This window comes from Manis javanica, chromosome 10 (genome assembly GCF_040802235.1).
Source record: "Manis javanica isolate MJ-LG chromosome 10, MJ_LKY, whole genome shotgun sequence".
In the NCBI taxonomy this organism is placed as follows: domain Eukaryota; kingdom Metazoa; phylum Chordata; class Mammalia; order Pholidota; family Manidae; genus Manis; species Manis javanica.
Genome location: NC_133165.1, coordinates 15536583 through 15561500, shown reverse-complemented (window position 1 = coordinate 15561500; position 24918 = coordinate 15536583). Strand labels below are relative to the sequence as shown.

Sequence of the window (24918 nt, the reverse complement as noted above, 5' to 3'; positions counted from 1 at the left end):
TTAAAAAAACAAAATAGTCAATAAGCATATGAAAGGATGTTTAAACTCCTAGTAAATATAGATACAATATTTATTTTAAAATGGTAAATATGTATTTTTAAATATGACATGTTTACAAGGATGTAGGGAAATGGGACTCTCATATGCTGATAATAATTGATAAAAACCAGTACATTTTTTATGGAAAGCACTGCTGTTATGCATTGAATAAACCCTTTACAATGAATAGTTTTACTTTCAGAGAAATTTACTAAGGATATAATAAGATGTGCACACATACCTATAAGGTAGGTATGTTTCAAAAGACTCTTGAACATCCTTGCATAAACAGTTGTTGGGGATACTATGTTTACTGTAAGTACTATCATACTAAGAGGCTTCTTCTCCCAAACCTTCTAAAGATTCTCTAGGTTGAGATTAGGCAGAAGTAAAAGAGCAGTAAATTGTAATCTGACATTCTGGAAACCTGAAAAAAGGAGACGATCTCCTTTCCTCTCAGCTGATCTCCAGGGCAGACAACACAACCCCTGTTTTATAGGATCAAAGTACAAAAGCTGTTCTTATTTACTTCCTGGATAAAGCTCAGAGAAGACATGTCTGTGTGATGTGACCAGTGGGGACTGGGATAGGCTTAATAACTGCCTAACGCTGGCACTGAAGCGGCAGAGGAGGCCACCCCAGATTGGCTGAGATTACATTTTCACAACCCAAGCAGAAGGGGGACTCAAATGGGACATTGTATTGTGTTATAAGAAAAAATTAAGTAAGTTGAATTTCAAGCACACTTCAGTTATCTTGAGATTCATAATCACTACTATCATCCAGATTTGGAGACTAAAGAGATTGTGTTCTATTCTATTATTTGCTTCAGAAAGGTGGATGTGGACTGAAAAAAAACTGATTTGGCAAACATGCAGTCATCAGTGGCCTGGAAGAGCTCTGCCTTCAATCATTTGTTGGACTACCAGGCAGATACTAAGGGTTTAAAATATGATCATGTGAGCCCAGTAGGCAACTTAGGTAACCACTCTTTCAAGTCTGGGCTAGACAGAGAAGGGTTATAAGTAGCTGCTGGGCAAGTGAATATTTCTCTGTGGCTGAAGCCTAGGAAAATAGGCTTACTCATTTATTAATTCATTCTTTTAATTATATTCAATCATTGACTTGGCCACTCAACAAATATTTATTAAGCATTTATTCTACCAGTCATATTCTACTAAGTTCTTTGGAAGAACATGAAGGACAAGGGAAAACTGTGACAACTTACAGTATAAACCCTATTTTCAGTGTGCTTGTAATTTTCTTTGTAATGTGCCCCAATATGAATTGTTAGTATATGGAATTCCCCTTTCAAATGAAAACTGGGTGGTTTTGGTTGTTCATACTCTTCTGAAATTTCTTTTTTAATATTAAAACTCACATATTTATATGTTTCAATGGCAATGGTTCACCCATTTTCTAGGCCAGATGATTAGTCTCTAATCTCTTTTTGCTTTCTGTTTGCTTTCATCTAATAGAGCTAGAAATTCTAGGCCAGTCCTTAGGAGGCCCATTATCCCAGTTTAGGCATGATGCCTGCAGTTTAGAGTTGCCACGGGAGGGCTGTGGTACTACCACATGGAGCCATCAAGCTCTCAGACAGGGATGAAGAGCAGAGAGAAATACTGGCTGGTACGCCTTAGCCAGCCCTGCGGAGCCGTCAGGGCCACCCTCTCCCATGCCCCAGCTCTGGTCTCCCCCATGCAGTTAGCAATTCATAAAAAGCAGACTCCATGGTCTTCGAGCCCAGAATTTCTGCCTTGATGCTCTGTCTCTGGCTTAGACAGTGGCTCAGATTCTTCTGGGCTCACCCGAGGTGACAGGTCTCCAGACCTGACTCCGCCTTCCCCACTGGAACACATCTAATGGCATCTGGGCTGAGCGCCAAACTTCTCTTCTGCTTCCAAAAGCGCTTTGTTAAAACAATACAAATTATATGATTGAACATGATAATAGAAACTAGGAGGTAACTCTTAGAGATTTGAAGAAATGTTAAGCATGTTTGTAGAATGTATTATTCCAAACACTCCTTAACTTTGGTTTTTTAAATTATTTTCAGACTGAACTCTTTTCTTAATGATTGTTCTGGATGGCTCTTTTTTTCCCAGTGTCTTTGTCGACTTTATGAATGCTTTCGAGTGCATATGTTTGCCTCCTTAACCTACTGTTTATCTCTTTGGCACTCTTAGTCCCTCTGGACAACTCTTTAAAAACTTAAGGGCAGTTTTCTCTCTTCTTTCTCTGTTAAGGTAAGAACAAAACAGCAGAGCATCTTCCCGTGGAGGTCTCGTTCAATGCGTAACAAGAGGCCACATCACCTCCTCAGTCAGAGTAAACATACTGATATGCAAACACTTGGTCGTAGGCATTCCTAGCGGCCTGGCAGTTTGCCATCTGTTTGTACTTTTGGCTTCGTCTATTTCTCACTCTTAAGGACGGTATGCCTTATTTCAGGCTCAGTATTTGAAACATGTTTTGAACTGTAAGAGTTTATCTGTAAATAATTAAGCTATTTCTATCAAAGCTGTACATACAAGAAAAGTCCTCTCAATTCAGGAATCGGCCTCTATAACAACTAGCTCAGTATGAGCAGACACTGACTCTCAACCTGCCACACCAGCTCTTCACACAGCATCAGAATTTGGCTCTTATGTGATTTGGGGAGACCTAGCGATGCGTCCAATTTTCAAGTGAAATCCCCTTCGGCACCCAAAACCTGAAATTCTATATTTTTAGATTTCATTATCTTGCTTTAAGGGTTTTGTTGTACCTATTGCTATTTTAGTAATTCATTAGTAAGAATTAATTTAACAAGGCTTCCCTCCAGACATCTGGTAAAAGTTGTGTTTTATTTAGGTAAGGGATGGGGAAAAAGTGGATATACTAGGTACCGAGGAATTATTGAGACCCAAGAGAAGTGTGGTTCTGCAAGAGAAAAGATAAACATTACCTACCCTACAGTTGTGCCTAGTCTTCACATGAGCATTCCCTGAAATGAATTACAATGCCGTATGAAGAATGGGCATTTTATTTATGAAATAAATTTATTTATGAAATAAAATGCCCATCCTGAAAATATTTCTGTCATTCTCCCGCTAAATCATTTAAAATTACACATAGAAACCAATATGAGGAGAATTCAAATCATTTCATTACCATTTCCAAATGTTTAAAACAAGCTGATAGTATATCAGACTGATATAAAACCACAAGAACCAGATCTCCTATAATGTTAATATATAAAAGATATATTTTTGTTCAGGAAGCTGGGGAGAAAAATAGCTCAGTCAATGACCAGATGCATACTTGTTTCATCAGCAATCTCATGCAACAGTAAGCTCTAGGATGTTTTCAAGTTAGTTAATTTGATAGAAGTTTAGCAAATCAGTGGCTGGTAAATGGACCAACTTTTAACATGGCTGCATTCTGGTCTCTCAATTGTTTTTCTATTATTTCCTAGGTGATTAAGAAACCTCCCCAATAAAAGAGAACTTTAGATTGCACTGTAGACATTAATTTGCTCATGACATGTGCTCTCCCCATTGAGACAGAGAAACTAGTTGTTAAATTTTGACCCTGGCTAGACCTCAGATGGAAGAGATGCCTGCCCTGGGATGGAATCTTGTTATCTTTGTATAATCAGCTGCCAAATAGTCCATGCCCAAGTCTTTATGCAGGACTTTCTCTGTGGGGATTACATGGAGACAGTCCTGACCCAATTTGCTGATAGATAAATGACTTAAAACACTTTGTCAGATAACCAAGAACTGGCTATACCATTCAGCTATTCTAGGCATCTCTAGAGTCACGTTTATGTATACACTCCTAAGTGATACCAGTCATTCCTTTGGACTAAGGGCTAACAGGTATTATCAGGGAATAAATGATATTGAGGATATTCAGTTATGATCCCTTGGTACAATTAAGTAGCTCAGAAACTCATTATGAAAACATTGTGGCTGTACAGACCTTTAGAAACAATCTCAGTTATATCCTTGTTTTTTTTTTTCAGTCTAGTTAACATCTGTCACCATACATAGTTAAATTTTTTTTCTTGTGATGAAAACTTAAAATTTACTCTCCTAACAACTTTCAGCTTCAATACAGTATTATTAACAACAGTCACCATGCTGTACATTTCCTTGATTTATTTATTTTACAGTTGGAAAGTTATACCTTTTGAGTACCACTAAAATCCACTAAGATTGTTTTTTGGGTGCTGTTAAAAGGATAGGAACTAACGGCAAGGATAAGATCTGTCAGCTCCAAGCTCTAAAGGGTGTGCCTTGGCTAATGAAGGAGGAGTATGAGGCTTTGTTGAAGGGCGCACTTAGTGGGTTAGGTTACATTCTCAACTTTGAAAAGGCCCAGTATAGCCAAAGACAGACCCACTCCTTTTCCACAAAGGTAATAATGATTGACCATTGTGTTATTATGATAGTTTTGCTTTTAGTCTGCTAAGATGTTTGATATTAGTTTACTTTAAGAGTGTCCATACATGTGTGTGTGTGTGTGTGTGTGTGTGTGTGTGTGTGTGTACTCTAACATTTTATTGAGCACTGTTAAGTGCAAGGCACGGCTAGCTGATTTGTATGTATCATATCTAATTCTGATAACAACTCGGTAAGACAGGTAACAGAGAGCGAAAGAAGTTTATCTCAAGTCCTCAGGTAGTAAAATGGAACAGATGAAATGACTGAAATCTGTTTCCACTAGGTTCTTACCTGCCAATCTATAACCTTAAACAAGGTAATAAAGAGAAAGTAATTATCATACGGACAGCTTGCCCAATTCATGGTGTTTTAGAGCAGTCGTTAAGCCAGGATGCAAAGAGATATCAACAGAGACACTTCAAAAAATATAGAGACCTATGCTGTGCCCCAGACTTGCCTTAAGCAGATCCCCAGCAATGTGACCTAGGAATATGTGACTTTGTACAACTCTGACACAGCCAGCCAGTCTGCCACTGCTGTCCAGGTTAGTGTTTGGAGACACAGTGCTGTCAACTACAACTGACCCAAATAGTAAATGCCATCTTAAGGGTTTCTCTACTGTGTAACTCCAGGAAAGAGGGTTAGGGGAGAGAATCGTAATTTTGCTTGGTGTAGCTCTGTAGTCAGCACTTCTTGGTCATTAAAAGAAATAAAGGCCTACACTGATTGGGTGTTTAATGACAAATGGAGTATCTCTGCACAAGCTTACAGTAGGTATCCAGAAAAAACCTCTATGACTCTTGGATCTTTTCCTTCTCACAAATATGTTAATTTCCCATTCTAAATGTATTCTCTTTTGCTGAAGAAAAGTGGCAAGTATATAAAAAGTATCACATTTATCCCTTGGAAAAATATGGTAATGCCCTTCCACAGTACTTTGTTCCTGGCTAAATGCTAATATCTATTTCAGTGCACTGTAATTTATCAGTTTACAATCATTCTGCTGTCACTAGACTGTCCAAGGGCAGGATGAGTCTTATTTATCTGTATGCCCAGCGTCTATTGTGTGCTCAATACTCAGTCAATGAATAAACCACCTCCCCTCCTCTCTCTCCTCTGCATATATGCATATATAGTTTTTTCTAATAAGCTAAGGAGCCAGGACTGCCACAATTTGAATCTGAGCTTCTACGCTTATCAGATTGGTGAGCTCAGACAAGCTGCTTATTATCTCCAAGCCTTAATTTCCTCTGTGTAAAATGGGTATCATAGAATATTAACTTAATAAGATCGCTGCTGGCATTAAATTTAATATATACAGAGCATGTGGAAAAGCATCTGACACTTAAAAAGGGTCCAACATATGTGAGCTGCTTGCTGAGCCATTTCCCCTATGATAATCTTGCTGTGGGGCTTCAGGTGCTTGAAGACAACAGCAAGAACAAAATAGAATTTGCCTTTGAGTAGGTGGAAGTTTCCTTTGTCTTGTCTGGGAAGCAAGAGTTTACTAAATAAATGAACTGTGTATGGAGTTTGTTGAATGAATGGGTAAAACTACTTAGGTAAATCAACTGCTTCTAATCACCACAAAGGAATTTAGAAGCATCATTTCCATACATACGATTGATATGCTAATTACAAAAGACCGTTATTTATTCATGAAAAACTGTTCCTCTCAGGCCCTCCTTGGTGTCATGCTTTGTTAAGGAAAGAAACAGGGAGCAGGAGATGAGCCTGATAGGAGCACGCATGATGTCAGTGCACCTGAGGGGGAAATCACCAAGCAACCCAACACTACAAAAGGGTAAGGAGGTCAACAGGAAGAAAAAAAAAGTGGATATAATTACACATATTTTTATCCGGGGAGAGCAGTTATAAATATGAACCATGACAGTGGAGTGTGCAGACAGGGCATTCGCAGCAGGCCCAGGGGTCAGAAAAACTAAAGGGAGCAAAAGATTGAGAAAAAAAAATCAGTGCCAGAGATTACAAATCTAACATTTGGTTGATCTCAGCCCACCTTTCAGATCTGGGGACTAAAACTGGAAACAAATGCAGCTACTACATCTCCTCTGTAACTCTGCCCAACCCTTAATGTTCTGGCACCACAAGGAGGGACAAATTCTCGATGGTTGCTGGGATGAAGATAACACACACACACACACACACACACACACACACACACACACACACACACGTATAAATGCACAATAACTGCAGATACACATACACACAATAAACACACACACACATGCACATATGCACACAACCATCTTCAGGAGTACGAACATGAGTGTTAGACATCTGAGAACAGAACAAAGCTGTGTGGACAATAGTCCTAGACCATGAGATCTTTAAATCTGTCTGCTAATTTTTGAGTGGTGGGTTTCATCCAGGAAGTCGAGATGCTAGCGAACACTTCCCAGTCATGAATCACACTCATCTGAGCTTCTAAAATGCATGCTTTGACTGCCTCACTCTTCCCAGCCGTGGCACTCAGGGACACTACACCTCCAAGGAGCAGAGCCTCTTGCAAAGGCTCTTACATAAATGCTGAAACCACCAATTCTCAACCTTTGTAACTGAGTCAGGTTGGACATACAGAAGTGGTTGTGGAGATGTGATAACCACTTCCCCACCCACATACCCACTGAGCACGACCTCCCCCACACTCACCACTATTATATCTCCACTGAAACATGTAAATATATCTTAGTCACTAAAATTTGGTGGGACTCTTTAATCAAATAATCCAACCGACTGTTAGGACAGCCAGTGTGACAAGGTAGAAAGGCCAGGGCTCAGGAGGTGCAAATAGTAGACTGATCACTGATTAAGAATGTGAACTTTAGAAAAGCACCCCTTGTCGTTGTGCCTCAGTTTCCAGATGCAGACAGTCCCCGTTTTAGCGCTGCAAGTCCCAGGATAGACCTCAGTCCCGGGCAAATGGAGACAGCTGGTCACCCGCTAAGATGCAGGATGATGTCACAAAGATCAAAGAGTGCATAGTAGTGCCTGAGACATGATATTTATTCAGTAAGTATTTCTTTTTAATTTTTTTAAATCAGCAGCCCTTGTGGAATTTGAATTTGCAGTGGACATGAAGGAAGCAACTTCATCAAAGAAGGAGGGGTCCGCTGAGCACCAGAGGGGCAGCACAAGGAAGGGGAGTGAAGGAGAGCCCTGAGTTAAGAGAAAGGTTTGAAAGAAGAGGTTCACAGTTACAAGAAAAGTTTGGAAGAGTAGGTCTGAGTGCACCAACATCATTTTTGCTCACCCTGCAATTCTGCCAAGACCCTACGGGCAGACCTAGAGCCCTAGAGCATCATCTCGCTCTGCCGCTGCAGAATCCCAAGGACGTGGAGGCTGGCTTCAAAACGGCAAGGCTGGTTTAGGAGGAGTGCCCAGATTCCGGCGGGGGCTTCTATGCTGATGAACCAGTGTTGCATAGCTGGCACTGCTTCAGACCCCCGAGGATGAACACCAGAAAGCTCACCTTCCAACAGTGTCTACTGGTTTTTATGGGAGGTGGGCTGTTACCATGATGGGGTCAAAGCTACGGTTCCCTGAAAGATTTTATGACTTAGAAAAAGGTTTAGTATACAGGAGGTTTTTGGAAATTCTTATTTCACTGAGGATAACATACATCATCCTAGCTCCTCTTCCTAGGAGACAGCATGTATTATGCTGCAATAACACCAGGATTCTGTCAACCAGAGAGTTTTTCTTTTTTCTTTCAGGATCTTACTCTAGCGACCTTACAGAGACCATAGTGTTCTAAGGGGTGTCATAGTGTCAACAAAAACTCCTGAACTAGTTCAACCAAGTGCTTCAGTGAATATACTTTATTATTTAGGCTGTTTTAGAATCTGAGATGCTCAGGCAATTAATACAAAACATAAGGGAGAAATACACCAAATCTGGGCAGCCGTTGTCCGGGCCAGAGCTGTCAAATGTGTTTTGTGAAGGGTAAAGCAGCAGGGACATTTATGTTTGCCATGTACCATGAATAATAAACAATAATAAAAGCTGTAACATTTAATTTAATTGCAGAGAGTCAACATTACAGATGCTGTCTTCCAGGAGAAGCGAAAATGTAATGGAGATTGCACATCTACTGTCCATATCTCTGGCTCTGCACTTGTGTCTTTTCCAATTAAAAGCACACCCACAAAATACCTTTTGGGTTTGTCACCAGTGACTTACACTAAGATTTTCCAGGTAGATCCACAAAACAAAACTTAACTTACTTTAAACTCTCTAACTGGCTCTAACCGTATAGAGTCTCTTCAGCCCTCCTGCCTGGTTCCTGCTGTCACTAGCCTTGCAGCCAGGTAAACTAGACACCTTGGGGCATCTTTAACTCTCCTCCCAACCCACATCCAATTAACCTCCGAGACTAGCTGATATTCGTTCCCCCTCTCCCACCCCATCTAACACTCTCTTATTTTTGTTTCGTATTTCTTGCCTGGGTTTTAAAATATTCTCCAGTTTCTCTCTTGCCTAAATGCTTCTCCAGAATCTCCCCTGAGTCACTCGGTCTTTCCACGCCTTTGCTTAAAATCTGGTGAGGAGCAGAAAGAGCCCAGCTCTGGTAGACTCTGTCCTGAGGGCAGCGGCTGTGTTACGCTGTTTCTCCCCAGTACCCCGCAGGGCGCACAGTACTTACCCAGCATCTACTTAACCAATCTAGGGAGAACTGGCTTGGAAGCTTGGGTCCCAAGATGACCACTGTATTCATTTAGGGCAAGTTACCTCATTTCCCTGAGTCTCAGTTCCCATACATGTGAAACAGCGTGAATAACATTTCCTTCAAAGATGTCATTTAAGATTTGGTGAATCACCCAGGTAAAAGGCCACACTCTAAAGCTGGCTCACAGAATGCACCCACGGAATGTGGGTTCCCTTATGCGATGAGTATTTCCCAATTATCTGGAAATAACAATAATAATGTCCTATAGCAAGGGAAGCACTTCCCTCAAACAGGCAGATCCAACTGTTTCCTTATATTCATCTTTAATATATGAGCAACATCATGCTTTTCATTTTACCATGTATTTTCATGTTTCTATAATTTGTGTTTCAGTTTTTTTCCTTCATCCTAGAATGTCCTTCCATCCCCGTCTTAGTAAACTTCTGTCCATCATTCCAAGTCCATTCCAAATAGCACTTATTCTTATAATATCATTTTCTTGCTCAAATAAAGTTCAAACACTCACAGTGGCCTACAAGGACCTTCACTCTCCACTCCCAGCTGGACTATTCTCCTTTATCTTCTGAGACTCTTCCCCTCATTCATACCCCAAATTATACTGGAGTCCTTTTTTGTATTATACATGCCTAGCTCATTCCTGCCAGAATTTTGTTTGACTAGCTCCACAAAGTTTTCAGGTAAAAGATTCTCCACTTTACTATTAGATAAGGAGATGCAGATGAAGTCCACAAGAGGTTAAAAATTATTCACTTATTTTTTTTAAAAATTGATAACATATGCCAGGGATTTGGTGAAATACATATTCTGATCCAGTGTGGAAGCATAAGCTGGAGGTCATTTTGGCAGTATTTATTAAAATAAAGTTTACCCATTGCCTCCTAACCTGGACTGTCACATAATCAGTATTCACCCTAGAAAAATAATCATTCACATACATAAAGATTTTCATCAAAGCAGTGTTCACAGTAATGAAACAGAATGCCAGTTGGGTAACAAATGTCCATCAATAGGGGAATGGTTAAATTAACTATGGTATCTACATAACATGGAATCCTACACAGGAGATTTAAAAAACGTAAGTATGCACTGACAAGGCAAAATGTCCAAGATGTACTTCTAACTGGGAAAGCAAGTCATAAAGGAATAAGTATATATCAAACTATCAGTGTGTTTTTAAAACAGAAGAATAATAACAGCGAAAACTAATATTCATTGAGTGTTTACAATCAGATACTGTTTTAAAGTGCTTTAAATTTATTAAAATAGTTACTTCTTTCTCACAACCTGGTGAGGAACATAATATTGTCATCTGAATTTTATATATGAGCCAATTGAGGTGCACAGCAAGCTCACAATGGTGCACCATCAATGGACAAAAAATATGTCTCCAAGCCTGGCCTCTTAATCACTGCTTGATAATGTCTCTTATGTTTACATCTAACAAGAAATAAATGAGTAAAAAAGTGTGTATACTTGAGTGCAAAGAAGAATGTTGGGACAAATACCCACTGTAACGTTTCTTCATGTGGGGAGAGGAAGGAACTGAAATGGAGTGAGGGAGAAGGAAATAGTTTAAAAAAAATCTGACTTTGAGTCTTTTCACACTGAATCATTTGGATATTTTATAAGGATGCATTCACATATTTCCTATATGATTTATTTTAATGTAATAGCCTAGCATCATCATAAGGAAAATGAGAAGAAAAGTCATTCTAGAACAAAATGAAGAAGGTGGGACATAGGGCAATTTGTTTAAAAAGTGCTTTGAGGCACAGTTTTGAAGTAATTTGAGCAAAAATGAATTATGACTGTAATTGCCTAAGTAATTTAGGCTAAATGAAGGGATTTTAGCTGCATTACCTCAAAAACTATGGATGTAGAAGTGTATTGTGTGTGAGCTTCAAAACCCCAACTTCAAGGGAATGCCTCAGAGAAACCGTTTGAACAATCATGACTGAATAAGGTTTTTCTGCTGGTCTCGTTAATTTGCTGAAACCTGAGTTTTGACTTCCTCCATTTCCTCTCTGTTGTCGCTCTGCCCATGTTAGCTTTTCAGTTATATGGCCCTGGCAGATCATTCATGTTTAAGTGTGAGTTCTATAAATCCAGGTTTTCAGGGAATGATGTTTGCCTGAGAAACAGTGAGGAAGAATTTTGAAATACTGCACGTTTAAATGTTGCTTTTCATCTAATGGCTCCTGGGATGAAACACTGCAATGATTTTCAGCTTGAGAGATGTGAGATCCCAGAGACAGTTACAAATCAGCCGACCTAGGACTGTTTTTGAAAACGAAATGAGTTGACTTTCTGTGTCTACTTTGGTACCATTATTATTGATCCTCTCCCTTCCTCCCCCCTCCAAATAACAATGCATTGTGACAAATAAACCTAGTTATTCCCTGCATAACAGAGTCATAATGAGATCTGTTTCCTCTCTCACCAAACGTTAAGTTGTTCTGGCCCCTTCCAAATGACTTCACATTGCAATCACAGTCACCACTCTGAAATGCAAATTTGATCATGTCACTCTCAGGCTTAAAATCCTTCTGAGTCCCCATATTGCTGAGATACAGCCCAGAGGCTTCAACTCAGTGTGCCTTATTACATTCTGGACCCTGCTTACATTCCCAGCCTCAGCTACCAACACTTGAGTCTCCAAACAGAAGAATTTGCAGTTTCTCTCGTGCCTAGACTCCAGTGTCGCTCCCTGTGTGTGTGGCTCGTTTACCTTCCTGGCTGCCCCCATTCACCTACCCAACACCCACTTGCCTATGAGTTTCCCCCACAGAAGGGACTGTCTCTGGCTCCCCCACACCTGGGTTAAGTGCCCCTTCCAGCATCTCCCATAGCTCCCCACACTTAACATCAGTTATAAAATAACCCCTGTTGCACAGATGATCTATTTCTTCCCCCTCCCTGTAAGTGTGAAATCAAGGGCACTCATTTTTTATTTCCCCTGTGACTAAGAGAACACCAGGCCCCATAATATTGCCAAATGACTGAATGAATAACATGGATGCAGCTAGAGGGTATTATGCTCAATATCTAAGTTTTATGGACTGGTTAATGTTCATCAATAAATTTGTAACATAATGATGTCTGAGGAAACATAATGATTTCTTATTTAAACCAATGGCTGCTGCCCTAATTATGAACTAGTAAAGATGACTACAGCTAGCATTTATTTGGTACAGTACTTCACTGGGTGTCAGGAGCTATGCGTGCCATCTGAACACCAAAACACAAAAACAGTGTCGCCACTATGACCATCATCTCTTAGCAACGAGGAAACTAAGGTTCAGAGAAGTTTCCCAAGTAGTCCTCCAGCTCCATACATTCGGCTGACTTACTCTGGGAGAATTTAAGGGCCCAGTGCATTGAGAGTGCTTAGCAAATGACTGGCCTGGAAGGCCCCCAAGGAAGCTTTTACTTTTCATGGTCCACTTTGTTACTACACTGGAAGGACTGCTGCTTTGTATCCAGTGTTTGGGGATTTTTCCAGTATCATTTTAATAGAGTGGCCTACATATTGAGTAGAAAATATAGTTTTTAAAAGTTGCATTTTTTTGCCAGCAAAAACTTTAAAATTTGCTTTAAATGGGAGCTACGACCATGGAACTCAACTGCAGTGTCCTCATGGCTTCTCCGACAGGCTGGTGCTCTGCCGTCTCAGGGGTCCAGCCCGACTCATCCTCTGGCTGTTCTTCCCTGGGCTCTCGTGGGGCCCACTGAGGCTGCTTGGGCCGCCCAGCGTCAGTCACGCCTTCACCTTCCATACCTTGGCACTCCCTGGCCTCTGGCACTGTACTGATTTATATTTCCTTATTACTTGCTACCATCTAACATGATATGTGTTTATTTGTTTATTGCATATCTGTCCTCCTGGAATACAAGCTCCATGAAAGAAAGAATTTTTCTCTCTTTTTTCACCAAAGAATCCCAACTGCCATGAAGAGGGCCTGGTACACAACGGATACTTAATAAATACTTTATAGATGCTAAATCAATGATGTATATTAAGACTATGTTCAGGCAATGTTATATAACCTTGTTTGGCCACGCATTTATGTATAGTTTGTCAAGTTATTACTCTGTTTAATGTCTCTCAAACTAAGGGTTTGGTGGAATTACTGAGCAGGAATCTATTAGAGAAAGCAAATGATCATATTTACATCTAGCCAGAATCACACAACAACGATAAAGTTAAAAGATTCACTCAGTCTCCCACATCCTACAAATAATTTGAAGTGCATAGGAGGGAATTTTAATGACTATATTTGATTTGTTCGATTCACAGAATAATCAAACATGTCTTTTAAAAGCTGCACTAATTAAGTTCTTGATGATTTTCTTAATAAATAAATTTATTAGAGCCAAGTAGGTTAGATGTGATTGGGTTTCTTTGTGGAACACCCCAAATATATCCAAAATTGTACTCCATACAACTGGAGGAAATCATATTTTTAACACCTACAAATATTAATAGCATAAATGATGTGTGATCTGATAACTAGCATCACACGGCTTTGCATTTTCCTTTCTGACAATTTCTTCTAATAAAGTAGGACCCACGTGAAGCAGGGTGTGTGTTGGGTGCTGCGGTAATTGGCTCTGTCCAAATGGCTATAACTTGGGCAGTGATAGATAAAGCTGCCTCTTACATTGCTTAAGAGTGAATCGCTACATAACGATGATTATTTTTTATCAACTTTTGAAAAAACTCAAACACAGACATGAAAAGTAAGAGAATTCCAGGATTAGCAGCTCTTCCCTTCATTGCTTGGTGACCAGCCTCATTTCAGATAAGCTCCATGAAAGAAAGAATTTTTCTCTCTTTTTTCACCAAAGAATCCCGACTGCCTTGAAGAGGGCCTGGTACACAACAGATGCTTAATAAATACTTTATAGATGCTAAATAAATGATCTAAATGTCTGTAAACGTCAGCGAGCACTCAGGATCCCTGGAGACGTCAGTTACAGACCAGTAGTACAAGAGATGCTGTGCCTTCTCAGTTAAGGCTGAAGAGAAAGGTGGTGAGGGTCTTCGCATGTTTATAACACATCGGCACAATATTTCTACACATCATCCAAAGCTAAAGTTAAGGCCATTTATGAGTAATACAACCATTTCCATTTATAAAAACCTTGATGTTTCTCAAAGAATTAGATAAAAATAATTCTCTTTTATTATCCTAATCTTTAGTGTATGATCTATGTTTTGCTTAAACTGTCCCTTTCCCAGTGCCAGGCACATGGCACATGGTTAATAATTCTTTTTTGGTAGTCTGACTGAAGCCTATAAAGTGATATTCTTAAGATACTATTTGCCTGTGGGGACAGATTTAGTGATGGTGAGCTGTCAGTCTCTGCCTGTGTCATACAGAGGTAAGCCAGTAATTTAGGTCAGCTGTAGGGCTTCTCTCACAGATCCCTCAATTTAGAGAAAGCCTGAGATGAAGTCTCTTTGCCAGAATGGCCCTCATTTGAGGAATCCCCACGTGCTATGATTTGGTAGAAGCTCATTCCATCCACTGTATAATGTATACAATTTAGATTTTAATAATGCAGCTACAATTTGGTTTGTCTCAGTCTCCATGACCTTGAGCTAATTTAGTTTAAGATAATGGTTTTTAACCTAGTGTGGTTCTGCCCCTTGCAGTGTCCGGACACATTTTTGATGGCCACCACCAGATTGGGGAGTGTTCCTGACCACGGATGCTGCTAAAACATCCTGCAGTGCACACAACAGCCTCCCCAACAAAGAAGGATCTGGGTCAAAATATCAACTGGCCCAAGGTCAGAAGACAAATGTAATTTAGTGAAAAGTTTATGTAGAAGAATTTTTAAAAAGTAAAATTTTCTACTTTGAAATGCTGTCAGTTCAATAGAACTCAATTAGTTGATGTTTAACATCCCCCAAAGGCAAAACTAAATTAAAACCTATGCCTTTCTCCAAAACTGGGTGAAATTATTGTACTTTGTACACATTCACATGGATGACCCCACCAATTGCTGAGGACTGAGCTCCTCACTTTCTCACCAAACCTTTTCTCCTATAGGAACAGGAGGTGGGATCCATGCCTGAAACTTAGGACTTTCTTTGTAATTACCTTTCCTTTATGCCTCACATCCAATGAATCACCAGGTCTCACTTATAGTTCCATTATCTCCAAAATAGTTCACAAATCTCTTTCTTTGGCTCCATTCTAATTACTCTTCTTACGGTTAAGACCTTATGATGTCTCTTCAAATCTCCTAAGAGTTTCCTAGTTGATGTCCCCACCTCTAGTTTTTCCTCTACCCCTTTACATACTCCCACTCCCACATGCTGGCAGTTGCCAGAACAACCTTTCTAAATGCAAATAAAACCATGTTATGTTAGCCATTTCCTGCCACCTTTAAACAGTAAGTCCAGGCTCTTTATCATTGTTCATGAGGCCCCCTGCAACATAGCCCCTGCCCAACCTCCAATCCCAGTTCCACGGCACTTTGCCTTACTGTAACTACGAACATCAGGCTGTTTCTTACACTTGTACATATGTTGTACCCTCTGCCTAATGTAACCTCCCCATCAACCTATACACTTTGACATTTCTGTACATAACCACTATTTATCCTTTTAGATCCTGCTTATATATCATCTCTACAAAGCCAGAAGGGGTTGTTTTTGTTTGTTAATTCTGAATTGTTTGCCAACACTGTCTACATTTGCTGGTGCATTTGGATGGAACTGTGATAGGGCATTTCCTCTCTAGACTGCCACTTGGTTATCCCCACTCATTCATCTCCTCCTGGATCTTGTAATAGTCAAATGTTTCACTCTTACTTCAAGGACAGCTCTTTGCAAAACCGAATCTAGTACAGCATTGCACTCTCTTGGCTTTCAGAGGCTGCCTAGCATCCTCAACTTTTCTAATTCACATTTTACTAGATTCCTGAATCTGTCATGACTGTGATATATATGGTGATGAGTTCAGAATGAAAAAACTGGGTTGCGATGCAGTTGCTGGGTGATAAGCTAGGCTCCGGCTGATGCTAGGAAATCAAATCTTGTACAGACTAGCCTTGCAGCAATTTAAATTCATGCTCCATCAAAAACATAATTACAGTATATGCACATTTTAACTCTAGGATATAAAGCCTCATGTCTTGGTTCACATTAAAAGTTACATTCTTAAGTCTCAAGCTATACAATACCTAATAGGCACACCTAATGAATAGAAACATGACTTCTCTGAGAAGAGTTTAAGTGCCATTAAAGGGCTGTAATTAATTTACATTTCAGAGTAAAGGCAGCAGTAATAAAAGTGCTCACTAATGATTTTTTATCTGAGAGAAGAGAAAGCTAACCAAGGAGGGAAGGCCTATGGTTCAATAAGACACACTCTGCATCCTCATTACAACTGGATGTGCCCAGGTCTGAACTTAGAAAGGTGTGGTTTGGGCAGCACAACTGCCAAGACCATCTCACTGCACTTCCCATATCTGAGGCTCAGCAACTAAAATTTGAGTTAGAGTTTAGCCATCTCACATGAACCCCCTAGTAATCACACGTAGCTTATGGTGTGTTATTTTTTCCATGCTTTCTTCCTTTGAAAATATAATCAAGAATAAGACAAAATGAAAATTCATTATAGAAAGCCAAGAAACTCTGAGACTTAACTTGGTTTGCATTTTATCAGGTATACCTATGGACTTGTGGTATATTAACAACATTTCAACTTTGAGTTAGGCCGGTGTCAGCAGTCTACAGACGAACATTTAAGAAATTAGAATAATGTTCCGTCTCGGACAAGTGAGGCTTAAGTTGAATCATAAAGCACAGCTTTAAGGCAATAGAAACTGGCTTGTTCACTAATGGGATAGCTGGTGACTGGGTTTGGTGAGTTCCATGAGCATATATGATGCCAGAAGTTGACCTAGCATAGAATTTGAAGACAAACACTGTATTTCTTAGTGATGAACCTCATACTTTTCAGCCAACACAAGGATATTGTTTACATTTTCTGCTTTTGTAATACAATTCAGACTTTGTTGCAATAGGAAATATGGAGAGATATCTAGTTACCATCTGTCACCATACAAAGTTATTACAGTATTATTGACTATATTCCCTATGCTGCACACTACATCCCCACGACCTATTAGTTTTATAACTAGAAGTTTATAGCTCTTAATGCCTTCATCTATTTTGCCCACTGGTAATCAATAATTTGTTTCCTGTATGTATAGTCTGCTTGTTTTTTTTGTTCATTCGTTTTGTTTTTTAGATTCCACATGTAAGTGAAATCACATGGTATTTGTCTTTCTCTGACTTATTTCACTTTATATAATACTCTAAAGGTCCAGCCATCCATGGTGTCACAAATGCCAAGATTTTATTCTTTTTTATGGATGATTAATATACCATTATGTATATATATTGTATATTAAATATATATATACATACCCCCTTATCCATTCAGTTATTGATGGACACTTCAGTTGCTTCCATATCTTGGTTATTGTAAATAATGCTGCAATGAATATAGGCATGTGTATATCTCTTTGAACCAGTGTTTTTGTTTGCTTCAGATAAATACCCAGAAGTGGAATTTCTAGGTCTATTTTTACTTTTTTGAAGGAAACTCTACACTGTTTTTCCATAGTAGTAGCTGCACCAATTTACATTTGCCTCAACAGTGCACAAGGGTTTCCTTTTCTCCACATCCTTGCCAACACTTGTTATTTTTTTTTGTCTTTTTGCTAATAGTCAATCTGACTGGTATGAGGTGATATCTCACTGTGGTTTTGATTTTGCATTTCCCTGATAATTAGTGATATTGAGCATCTTTTCACGTATCTACTGACCATCTGTACGTCTTTTTAGAAAAAACGTCTATTCAGGTTCTTAGCTCATTTTTAAATTTTTGTTTTACATTAAGGTTGTATAGGTTCTTGATATATTTTGGACATTAATCCCTTATCAGATGTGCGATTTGCAAATATCGTCTCCCATTCAGTAGGTTGCCTTTTCATTTTGTTAATGGTTTCCTTCACTGTGCGAAAGCTTTTTAGTTATATCTAATCCTGCTTGCTTATTTCAGTTTTTGGTGCCCTTGCCTGAGGAGACTGCTCAAAAAAATATTGCTATGAATGATGTCAAAGAGTTTACTGCCTGTTTTCTCCTAGCAGTTTCATGGTTTCAGGTCTTACATTAAGGACTGTAATCCATTTTGAGTTTATTTTTGTGTACGGTGTAAGATAGTGATCTAGTTTTACCCTTCTGCGTGTAGCTGTCCAGGTTTCCCAGCACAGTTATTGAAGAGACTGTCTTTCCTTCATTGTATGTTTTTGCTTCCTTTATCATAGATTCATTGACCATATGTGCATGTGTTTACTTCTGGGCTCTCTATTCTGTTCCACTGACCTAAGTATCTTTTTACATGCCAGTACCACTCTTTTTTGATTAGTATAGCTTTTTAGTATAGTTTGAAATCAGGAAGCATGGCACTTTTTTTTTTCTTTCTCAAGATTGCTTTGGCTATTTGAGGTTTTTTGTGGTTCCGTACAAATTTTAGGATTCTTTGTTCTAGTTCTGTGAGAAATACCATTGGTATTTTGATAGTGGGTGCATTGAATCTGTAGATGCCAAAACTGTATTTATTAATTCTCTCATTTACCCTCATTGCTATTAGGAAAAGTAGATAGGACAGATGTCATTGCATCAGTTTTGCAGATGTAATGATGTCAAAAATTCCAAAGATTTTTGAATATCAGCCGATGTATGGGATCCACCTGCTCTGGAATTAGAATATTCCATAGGAGACTTTTACTATCTCTTGAAGATAAACAGAGAGAACAGGAAATAACTTAGTCTGAGCCGAGAGCTTAAATCTATATGCAGGCAAAATTGTAAGATAGGAAGGAGACTGTTACCTGCTTTAAAGAAAATGAATTTACATTGACAGTTAATGATAATTAATAGTTAATGATAATTAACAATTATTAGGTTTTTACAAAATGTGGCAGATACTTTTGCACTCTTAGTCAATCTTCAGATCATCCCCATGAGGAAGCTATTATCATTTATGCTTTACAGATGATGAAATCAAGTCTCAAAGATTAAGTGATCATAGACGGACTATCCTTAAGCTCCTCAGAAACTATAAGAACTTGAAATTTAACATCTTGTTTGAAATACTGAAAATGCCAATTGATAATAAAGCAAAAATTTTCTAATTTCTGTTGAAAATAACAACAGAAAGACAGAAGATGGCTTTTAACCTTGTTATGAGATGCCAGATCTTAGTCAAGTGGTTTAAGAAAAATACCGGAAAACAAATACACTGAAATATAGAAAAAGTCATGCTTTTCCCTTCTTAGTGAATATCCATAGGTGGCATCAGAAATCCTTAGCATATCACTAGATTTCAGAAATGATGGATAACACCAATACTTCTATCGCACTTAAAAAAATATTAGATGAAACTTTCCGGTGGCACTGGTAAGAATCTGCCCCATCTGGCTCCCAACCAACACTTCGGCTCATCTGTTCTGACTCCATGCCCCAGTCACTCTGCTCTTCTTTCAGCCACTCCTGCGTAGCAAGTCATGGAGTTTCTTGCCACCATACCTTTGCACAAGCTCTTTCCTCTGATGATGACTGACTCTTCCTTGCCCTTGATCTCAGCTTAAACATCACCCCTTAAGGAGGCCGTCCTTAACACTATTAAAAGTAGCTCCCATTATTCTTTTACATGGAACTTTGTTTTCATTTTCTACTTGTTTCCATTTAACACCTGTCAGAGTATGTAACCGTGAGGCTGTTCCTTGTGTATTTCCCTCCCTTTTTGCTTCCTTCAGCTCACACTGAGGAAGCAAAAACCGTAGTTAGAACTAGCTAAAAACTTTCAGCAGTGAGGTGAGAAAAGAAGGTTGCACTGTTTTCCTCATCCAAAGACCTGATTAGGATTGGGGCTGGGGAAGGAGGAGGTGGAGGCTGAGGGGCTTCATTGACTATATAGGCAGAAGGAAAACATAGCAAAGTACCCAAAGTGAGAGGGGAAGAAGGAACTTGCATTACCAGAACCAGGAGAATGGTGGAAAATACTGGGCACATGCTCTCCTGGGAGAGGAAAACCAACACATCCACAGCCCATGGACAATGGTCCCATTCCATAATCCCAGAGACATGAAGGCCTCTGGATTTTAGGATATTAACACATTGCAGAGGGTTATATAATGGTCCTCAAAGACATCAGGTTTTATTCTGTGGAACCTGAAATTGTTGTTAAATGGAAAGAGGGTCTTTGCTGATGTGACTAAATCAAAGACCTTGAGATGAGATTTTCCGCCATTATCTTGGTGGGCCCTAAATGCAATCACAATGTCCTTTTAAGAAGGAAGTGGAGGAAGATCTGACACAGAAGGAAAGAAGGTAAGGTCACCATGGAGGCAGGTATTTGAGCGAGGTGACCACGAGTCGAGGAATGCTGGCAGCCACCAGAAACTGGCCAGAACACAAAAGGGATTGTCCTTGGTTTTGGGTCATTCAAAATGAGTTCAGACTTCTGGCTTCCAGAACTGTGAGAGAATAAAGTTCTACTGTTTATGCCACCAAATTTGTGGTGATTTGTTATTGCAGCCATAGGAAACTAATACACACATGGTGTGAATTTGGGGGATTTTCCATTAGGCTGGGATACCAAAATGCACCAAAAATGCACATACCTTTGTATGTACATATTTGCTGTTATCATCATCACTTTATTACTCTCCAAAACACTGGCAGAATGTTCCATGAAAGTTATAACCTTTTCTGTTTTGCTCATCATCTTTACCCAGGCCTTAGCTCAGCAGCTGCCACATAATAATTGTTGCAGAAATAACCATTGAATGAATGAAAAAGCACAGCTAAAACAATAGCACAGAATAGGGAAATCACCCACAACAAATGTAAAAATAACTTTGAGAAAGACTGCATTAGCCACTAAACTGAATGGTCAAATACCCATTTTCTGCAACCTAAACACAGATTCAGGTCAGTCTGACCCATGCATAGGATCACTTTCTAGCGTCTAGAGCTTTGTAGACTTTAACATGGGCTAAACTGCTGAGTGCATTTAGACATTAAGACATTTTCAGTCCACTTTATCATCACAATCTCATGCACACTCAAAGCTCAGCTTGGTCTATTAATGTCCTAGAGCGAATATACCTGGTGCCCATTCCTGCAGACTGAAATCACAGGGTGGGAATGTAGCCATTTGAGCCTATGAGCTCATATGAGCTCTTTTGACCTGTTCTGTTGGTATAGCACAGTATTTCCCTGCTTGACTTTTTAAATGAAAGATCCATTATATGATGAGCCAGTTCAGGAAGGGAACTAGGCCACCACCTGCTCAGGATTGCAGAATATACTGGATTCTGCTGCCTTGTTTGTGCCATTCCAAAGGTATCAGGGATCAAACAATATAACTGCAATTTTCCTGACTCCTTCACATTTGTGAGTGGAATATCACATGTCATTCAGCAAACAAAAATTTTCAGCACTTAACTGCAATTCCAGCTTGCATGCCTATTTAATTATCACCCAAACAATCTCCTACTCAGCTTCCGAGACACATAAAGACTCTGGAAATGGTAAGTAGGATGAGGAAAGGATGTGAAGAGAGCAGAGAATCCTTGAGTCCTTTTAGTCCAGAACTGAGGTGGGGATCCTCACGCCGGGCTTCTAAAGGAACCGAAGACCGAGCCTCTGCCTTCCCCCCTCCTGAGGTCTGCACTGCTCCCCTCTAACAGCCACGGGGGACACGGAGAGTGAGTGAGGCTGGGGGCTGGACCTGGTGGTACCTGGCTGTTCCGGCCACACTCTGGCCCCTGTAGTTTCTGAGCGCAGCACAAAGTGGAGTGAGGAGTTCCACAGATACGGGGCAATCCAAACACATTCAGACCAAACTCTTCAGGCCCCCTTAGTATTCTGAGCCATTTTAATTCAAGTAAATGCCTCCTTTTTTCAAAATGTTTTCAAAACATTATTTTTTAGGAATGGTTCTTAACTTTTTAAAGGAAGCCCCTTGTGAGAACGTGAGAAAAATGACAGACCCTCTCCCCCACAAAAATGCACTGAGACAAACCCATCAAGGTTAAGACACCTTGATGCTTCCTACATCTTATATGAAAATACCGATTTATTCATAGCTAAGATATTTACTTACCCTCAGTTATTATGAGCAAGGCCTAACGCCTGGGTCAGCATCTCCAGCTCTGTCAGTCACCAGCTGAATGACCTGGGACAAGTCACTTGGTCACTCGCTTCCTCACTTTCCCCATTTATAAAATGAGAGTGCAAATAATAGCATCTGCCACAAGAGATCATCATGGAGAAATAATAAATGCACTACACAAAGTGCTTTCAGTGGTGCCTGGAGTTCAACAAACACAGCTCCAGCTGGGTAGAGGGACTGTTCTAAGGAGACAAGGCAGCGAGCAGGAACTGCTGCTGTCAGCGGGCACACATTTTAACGTGGAGTTAAATTTTCCTAGAAATCTTACAGTGTATCTCACAGTTATTAAAAAGTTCTTTTTATTTGCTTTTTCAGATAACAGGTAAATAAGATTTTAATACAGATTTTTCCCTCTGGGATCCTGCAGCTTCACACAACTCAGATCTACAGAGGTCTCATTTTTGTTTTGTCCTTATTCTACACCTGACAGCCTTTCTACATAAGTAATTTGGGCTGTGAGTACTCACCCTTAACTTGGCATAGGTATTTATAAAATGGAAAAAAGCCAGATTCCAGGAAAACAATTTACTCTGTTCCATTTCTAAACTTCTCCTCATTCATTTGTTATGCTTAAAAATCAATTAGCACTGTGCATACACCAGATTGGCAGTTTTACTTAGGATTAACTACAGAGCTGGGTGAATGTAACTGCAATTTGTCCACCAGTGATGCTCTAAAATAATGTTTGGATTTCAGAAGTGAACGATGGCTTGCTCTTAAAGTTACCATGATCTAATCTTTCTGTCCTCCGCCTCCCAGTCCCCCTACCTGCCTTCTAGCCCATCAACATCAGCGCGACATTGGTTTTTGGTTGACTCTTTGGACTTTCTCCCTTTTTAAAAAGGTTTATTAGGAAAGAATTTTAGATTCACAGAAAGCTAAAAAGAAATATATGGGGATGTCCTGTGCATCCTTTATCCAGCCTCCTGCAATCTTAATATCTTGTAAAACTATTACACAATATTAAAACCAGGAAATTGACATTGACACAATTCACAGAGCTTACTAAGACTTCATTGGGACTGACCTTTTAAATTTTAACCAGTTATTACATTGGTAAGCATTGGTTATGATCACAATGAAGGTTGAATTAATTTCATGTGTGTGTTTGGGTATTGGACAGTGTATATCCATTTCTGTTTGTGTGTGTCTGTGTGTATGAAAGACAGAGAGAGAGAGAGAGAGAGAGAGAGAGAGAGAACTCTGTCCCTACCCATTTCATGAGAATGTTTAGAAGAACAAATGGGTGAATCTCATATAAATACTGTTCATAGACTGTAAAGTACTAAATAGGCAAAAAGTATTATATTGTAGTAGATTTCTAATCTTTCTGTTCAGAAAAATGTCTCACTAGCAATGCAGAGTAGTGGAACCTACTTACCCCTTACTTATGAGGAGGGGCATATGCGTGTGGAGGGGGGCGGGTATATAGCAGTCTCGGCAAAAATCCCATCTAAAGACAGAATCCCAGCATCACAGTTAGAAGGGGCCCTGGATCTAACTGTTCCAGCTCTCCACACAGTATCCATATTTTAAAATACTCTTGCCAGGTGGTCTTCTAATTTTTTATTAAAACTTCAAATGATGGGCACATGCTGTCATATGATTCAGTCTTTAAAAGCCCTTTATTATAATAAGCTCAAATCTGCCTTCCTTGTGACCTTTCCCCAGTGGTCTCGGCTCTGCCCCTGGCACCTCACACAATGGAGGACAACTGGAGACAACCATCTTTCCCCTAAATGTTCTCTTCTCCATCCCAAACAGCTCAAGTCTTCTGTAATATGTTCACCACTTAAGAGACTGCTCATCTCTGAACTGACTGACTGTTCTTCATAGTCAGGAGCCAGGACTGGGGCACATCGGCGTATGAGCCGAACGGCATCTTTAGGAGCTGAGCCAACCGCCTTCCACGTCTGTACATGATATTCACATTTATGACCCCTACGATCACATTAACATTTTTATTTCCCATTGCCTCATATTCATCTTGAAATCAACTGAAATCCCATTTTGTTTTGTTTTTTTCTTCAGGTATTATGTTCACCCATTCTTCCCTGATTCTGCACACAGTTAGCTAGCTTTCTGGCTTAGGAGCAGGACTTCATGTAGATTCTTAATAAATTTGCATATTGTATCATCCTATTGAGATTTTTTAATATCCAGATTCTATCACTAAATGTATTTAATATCTCTGTGTCTTCACACTGGCTGCAACCTTTATAAACAGACCTTGAGCTCCTTTCTCAAAATTGTTGATGAAACACATGGGCATAAAAGAGTGAAAAGGATCATTATAAAGCTATAAATTCTAACTAGCATTTTGATCTCCTGTTAGTGTAAAATTTTAACTGAGAACTCAGCTCGAAGTGCTTACTGAGAGTTGAGATAAGAAGTAGGCATACACAGAAGGCCTCTGTATTTTCTGTAAAATTGCATTAGGTGATTTAATGTCTCATTTGTAAAA

The 24918-nt window shown here is 39.5% G+C and overlaps 1 protein-coding gene across 3 annotated transcripts in view; it reads right to left on the bottom strand.

The window, feature by feature from the left end:
- LIN7A (lin-7 homolog A, crumbs cell polarity complex component) overlaps positions 1 to 24918 on the bottom strand; it is a 127615-nt gene that overhangs the window by 7915 nt on the left and 94782 nt on the right. The gene's annotated exons all lie outside the window — the stretch shown is intronic.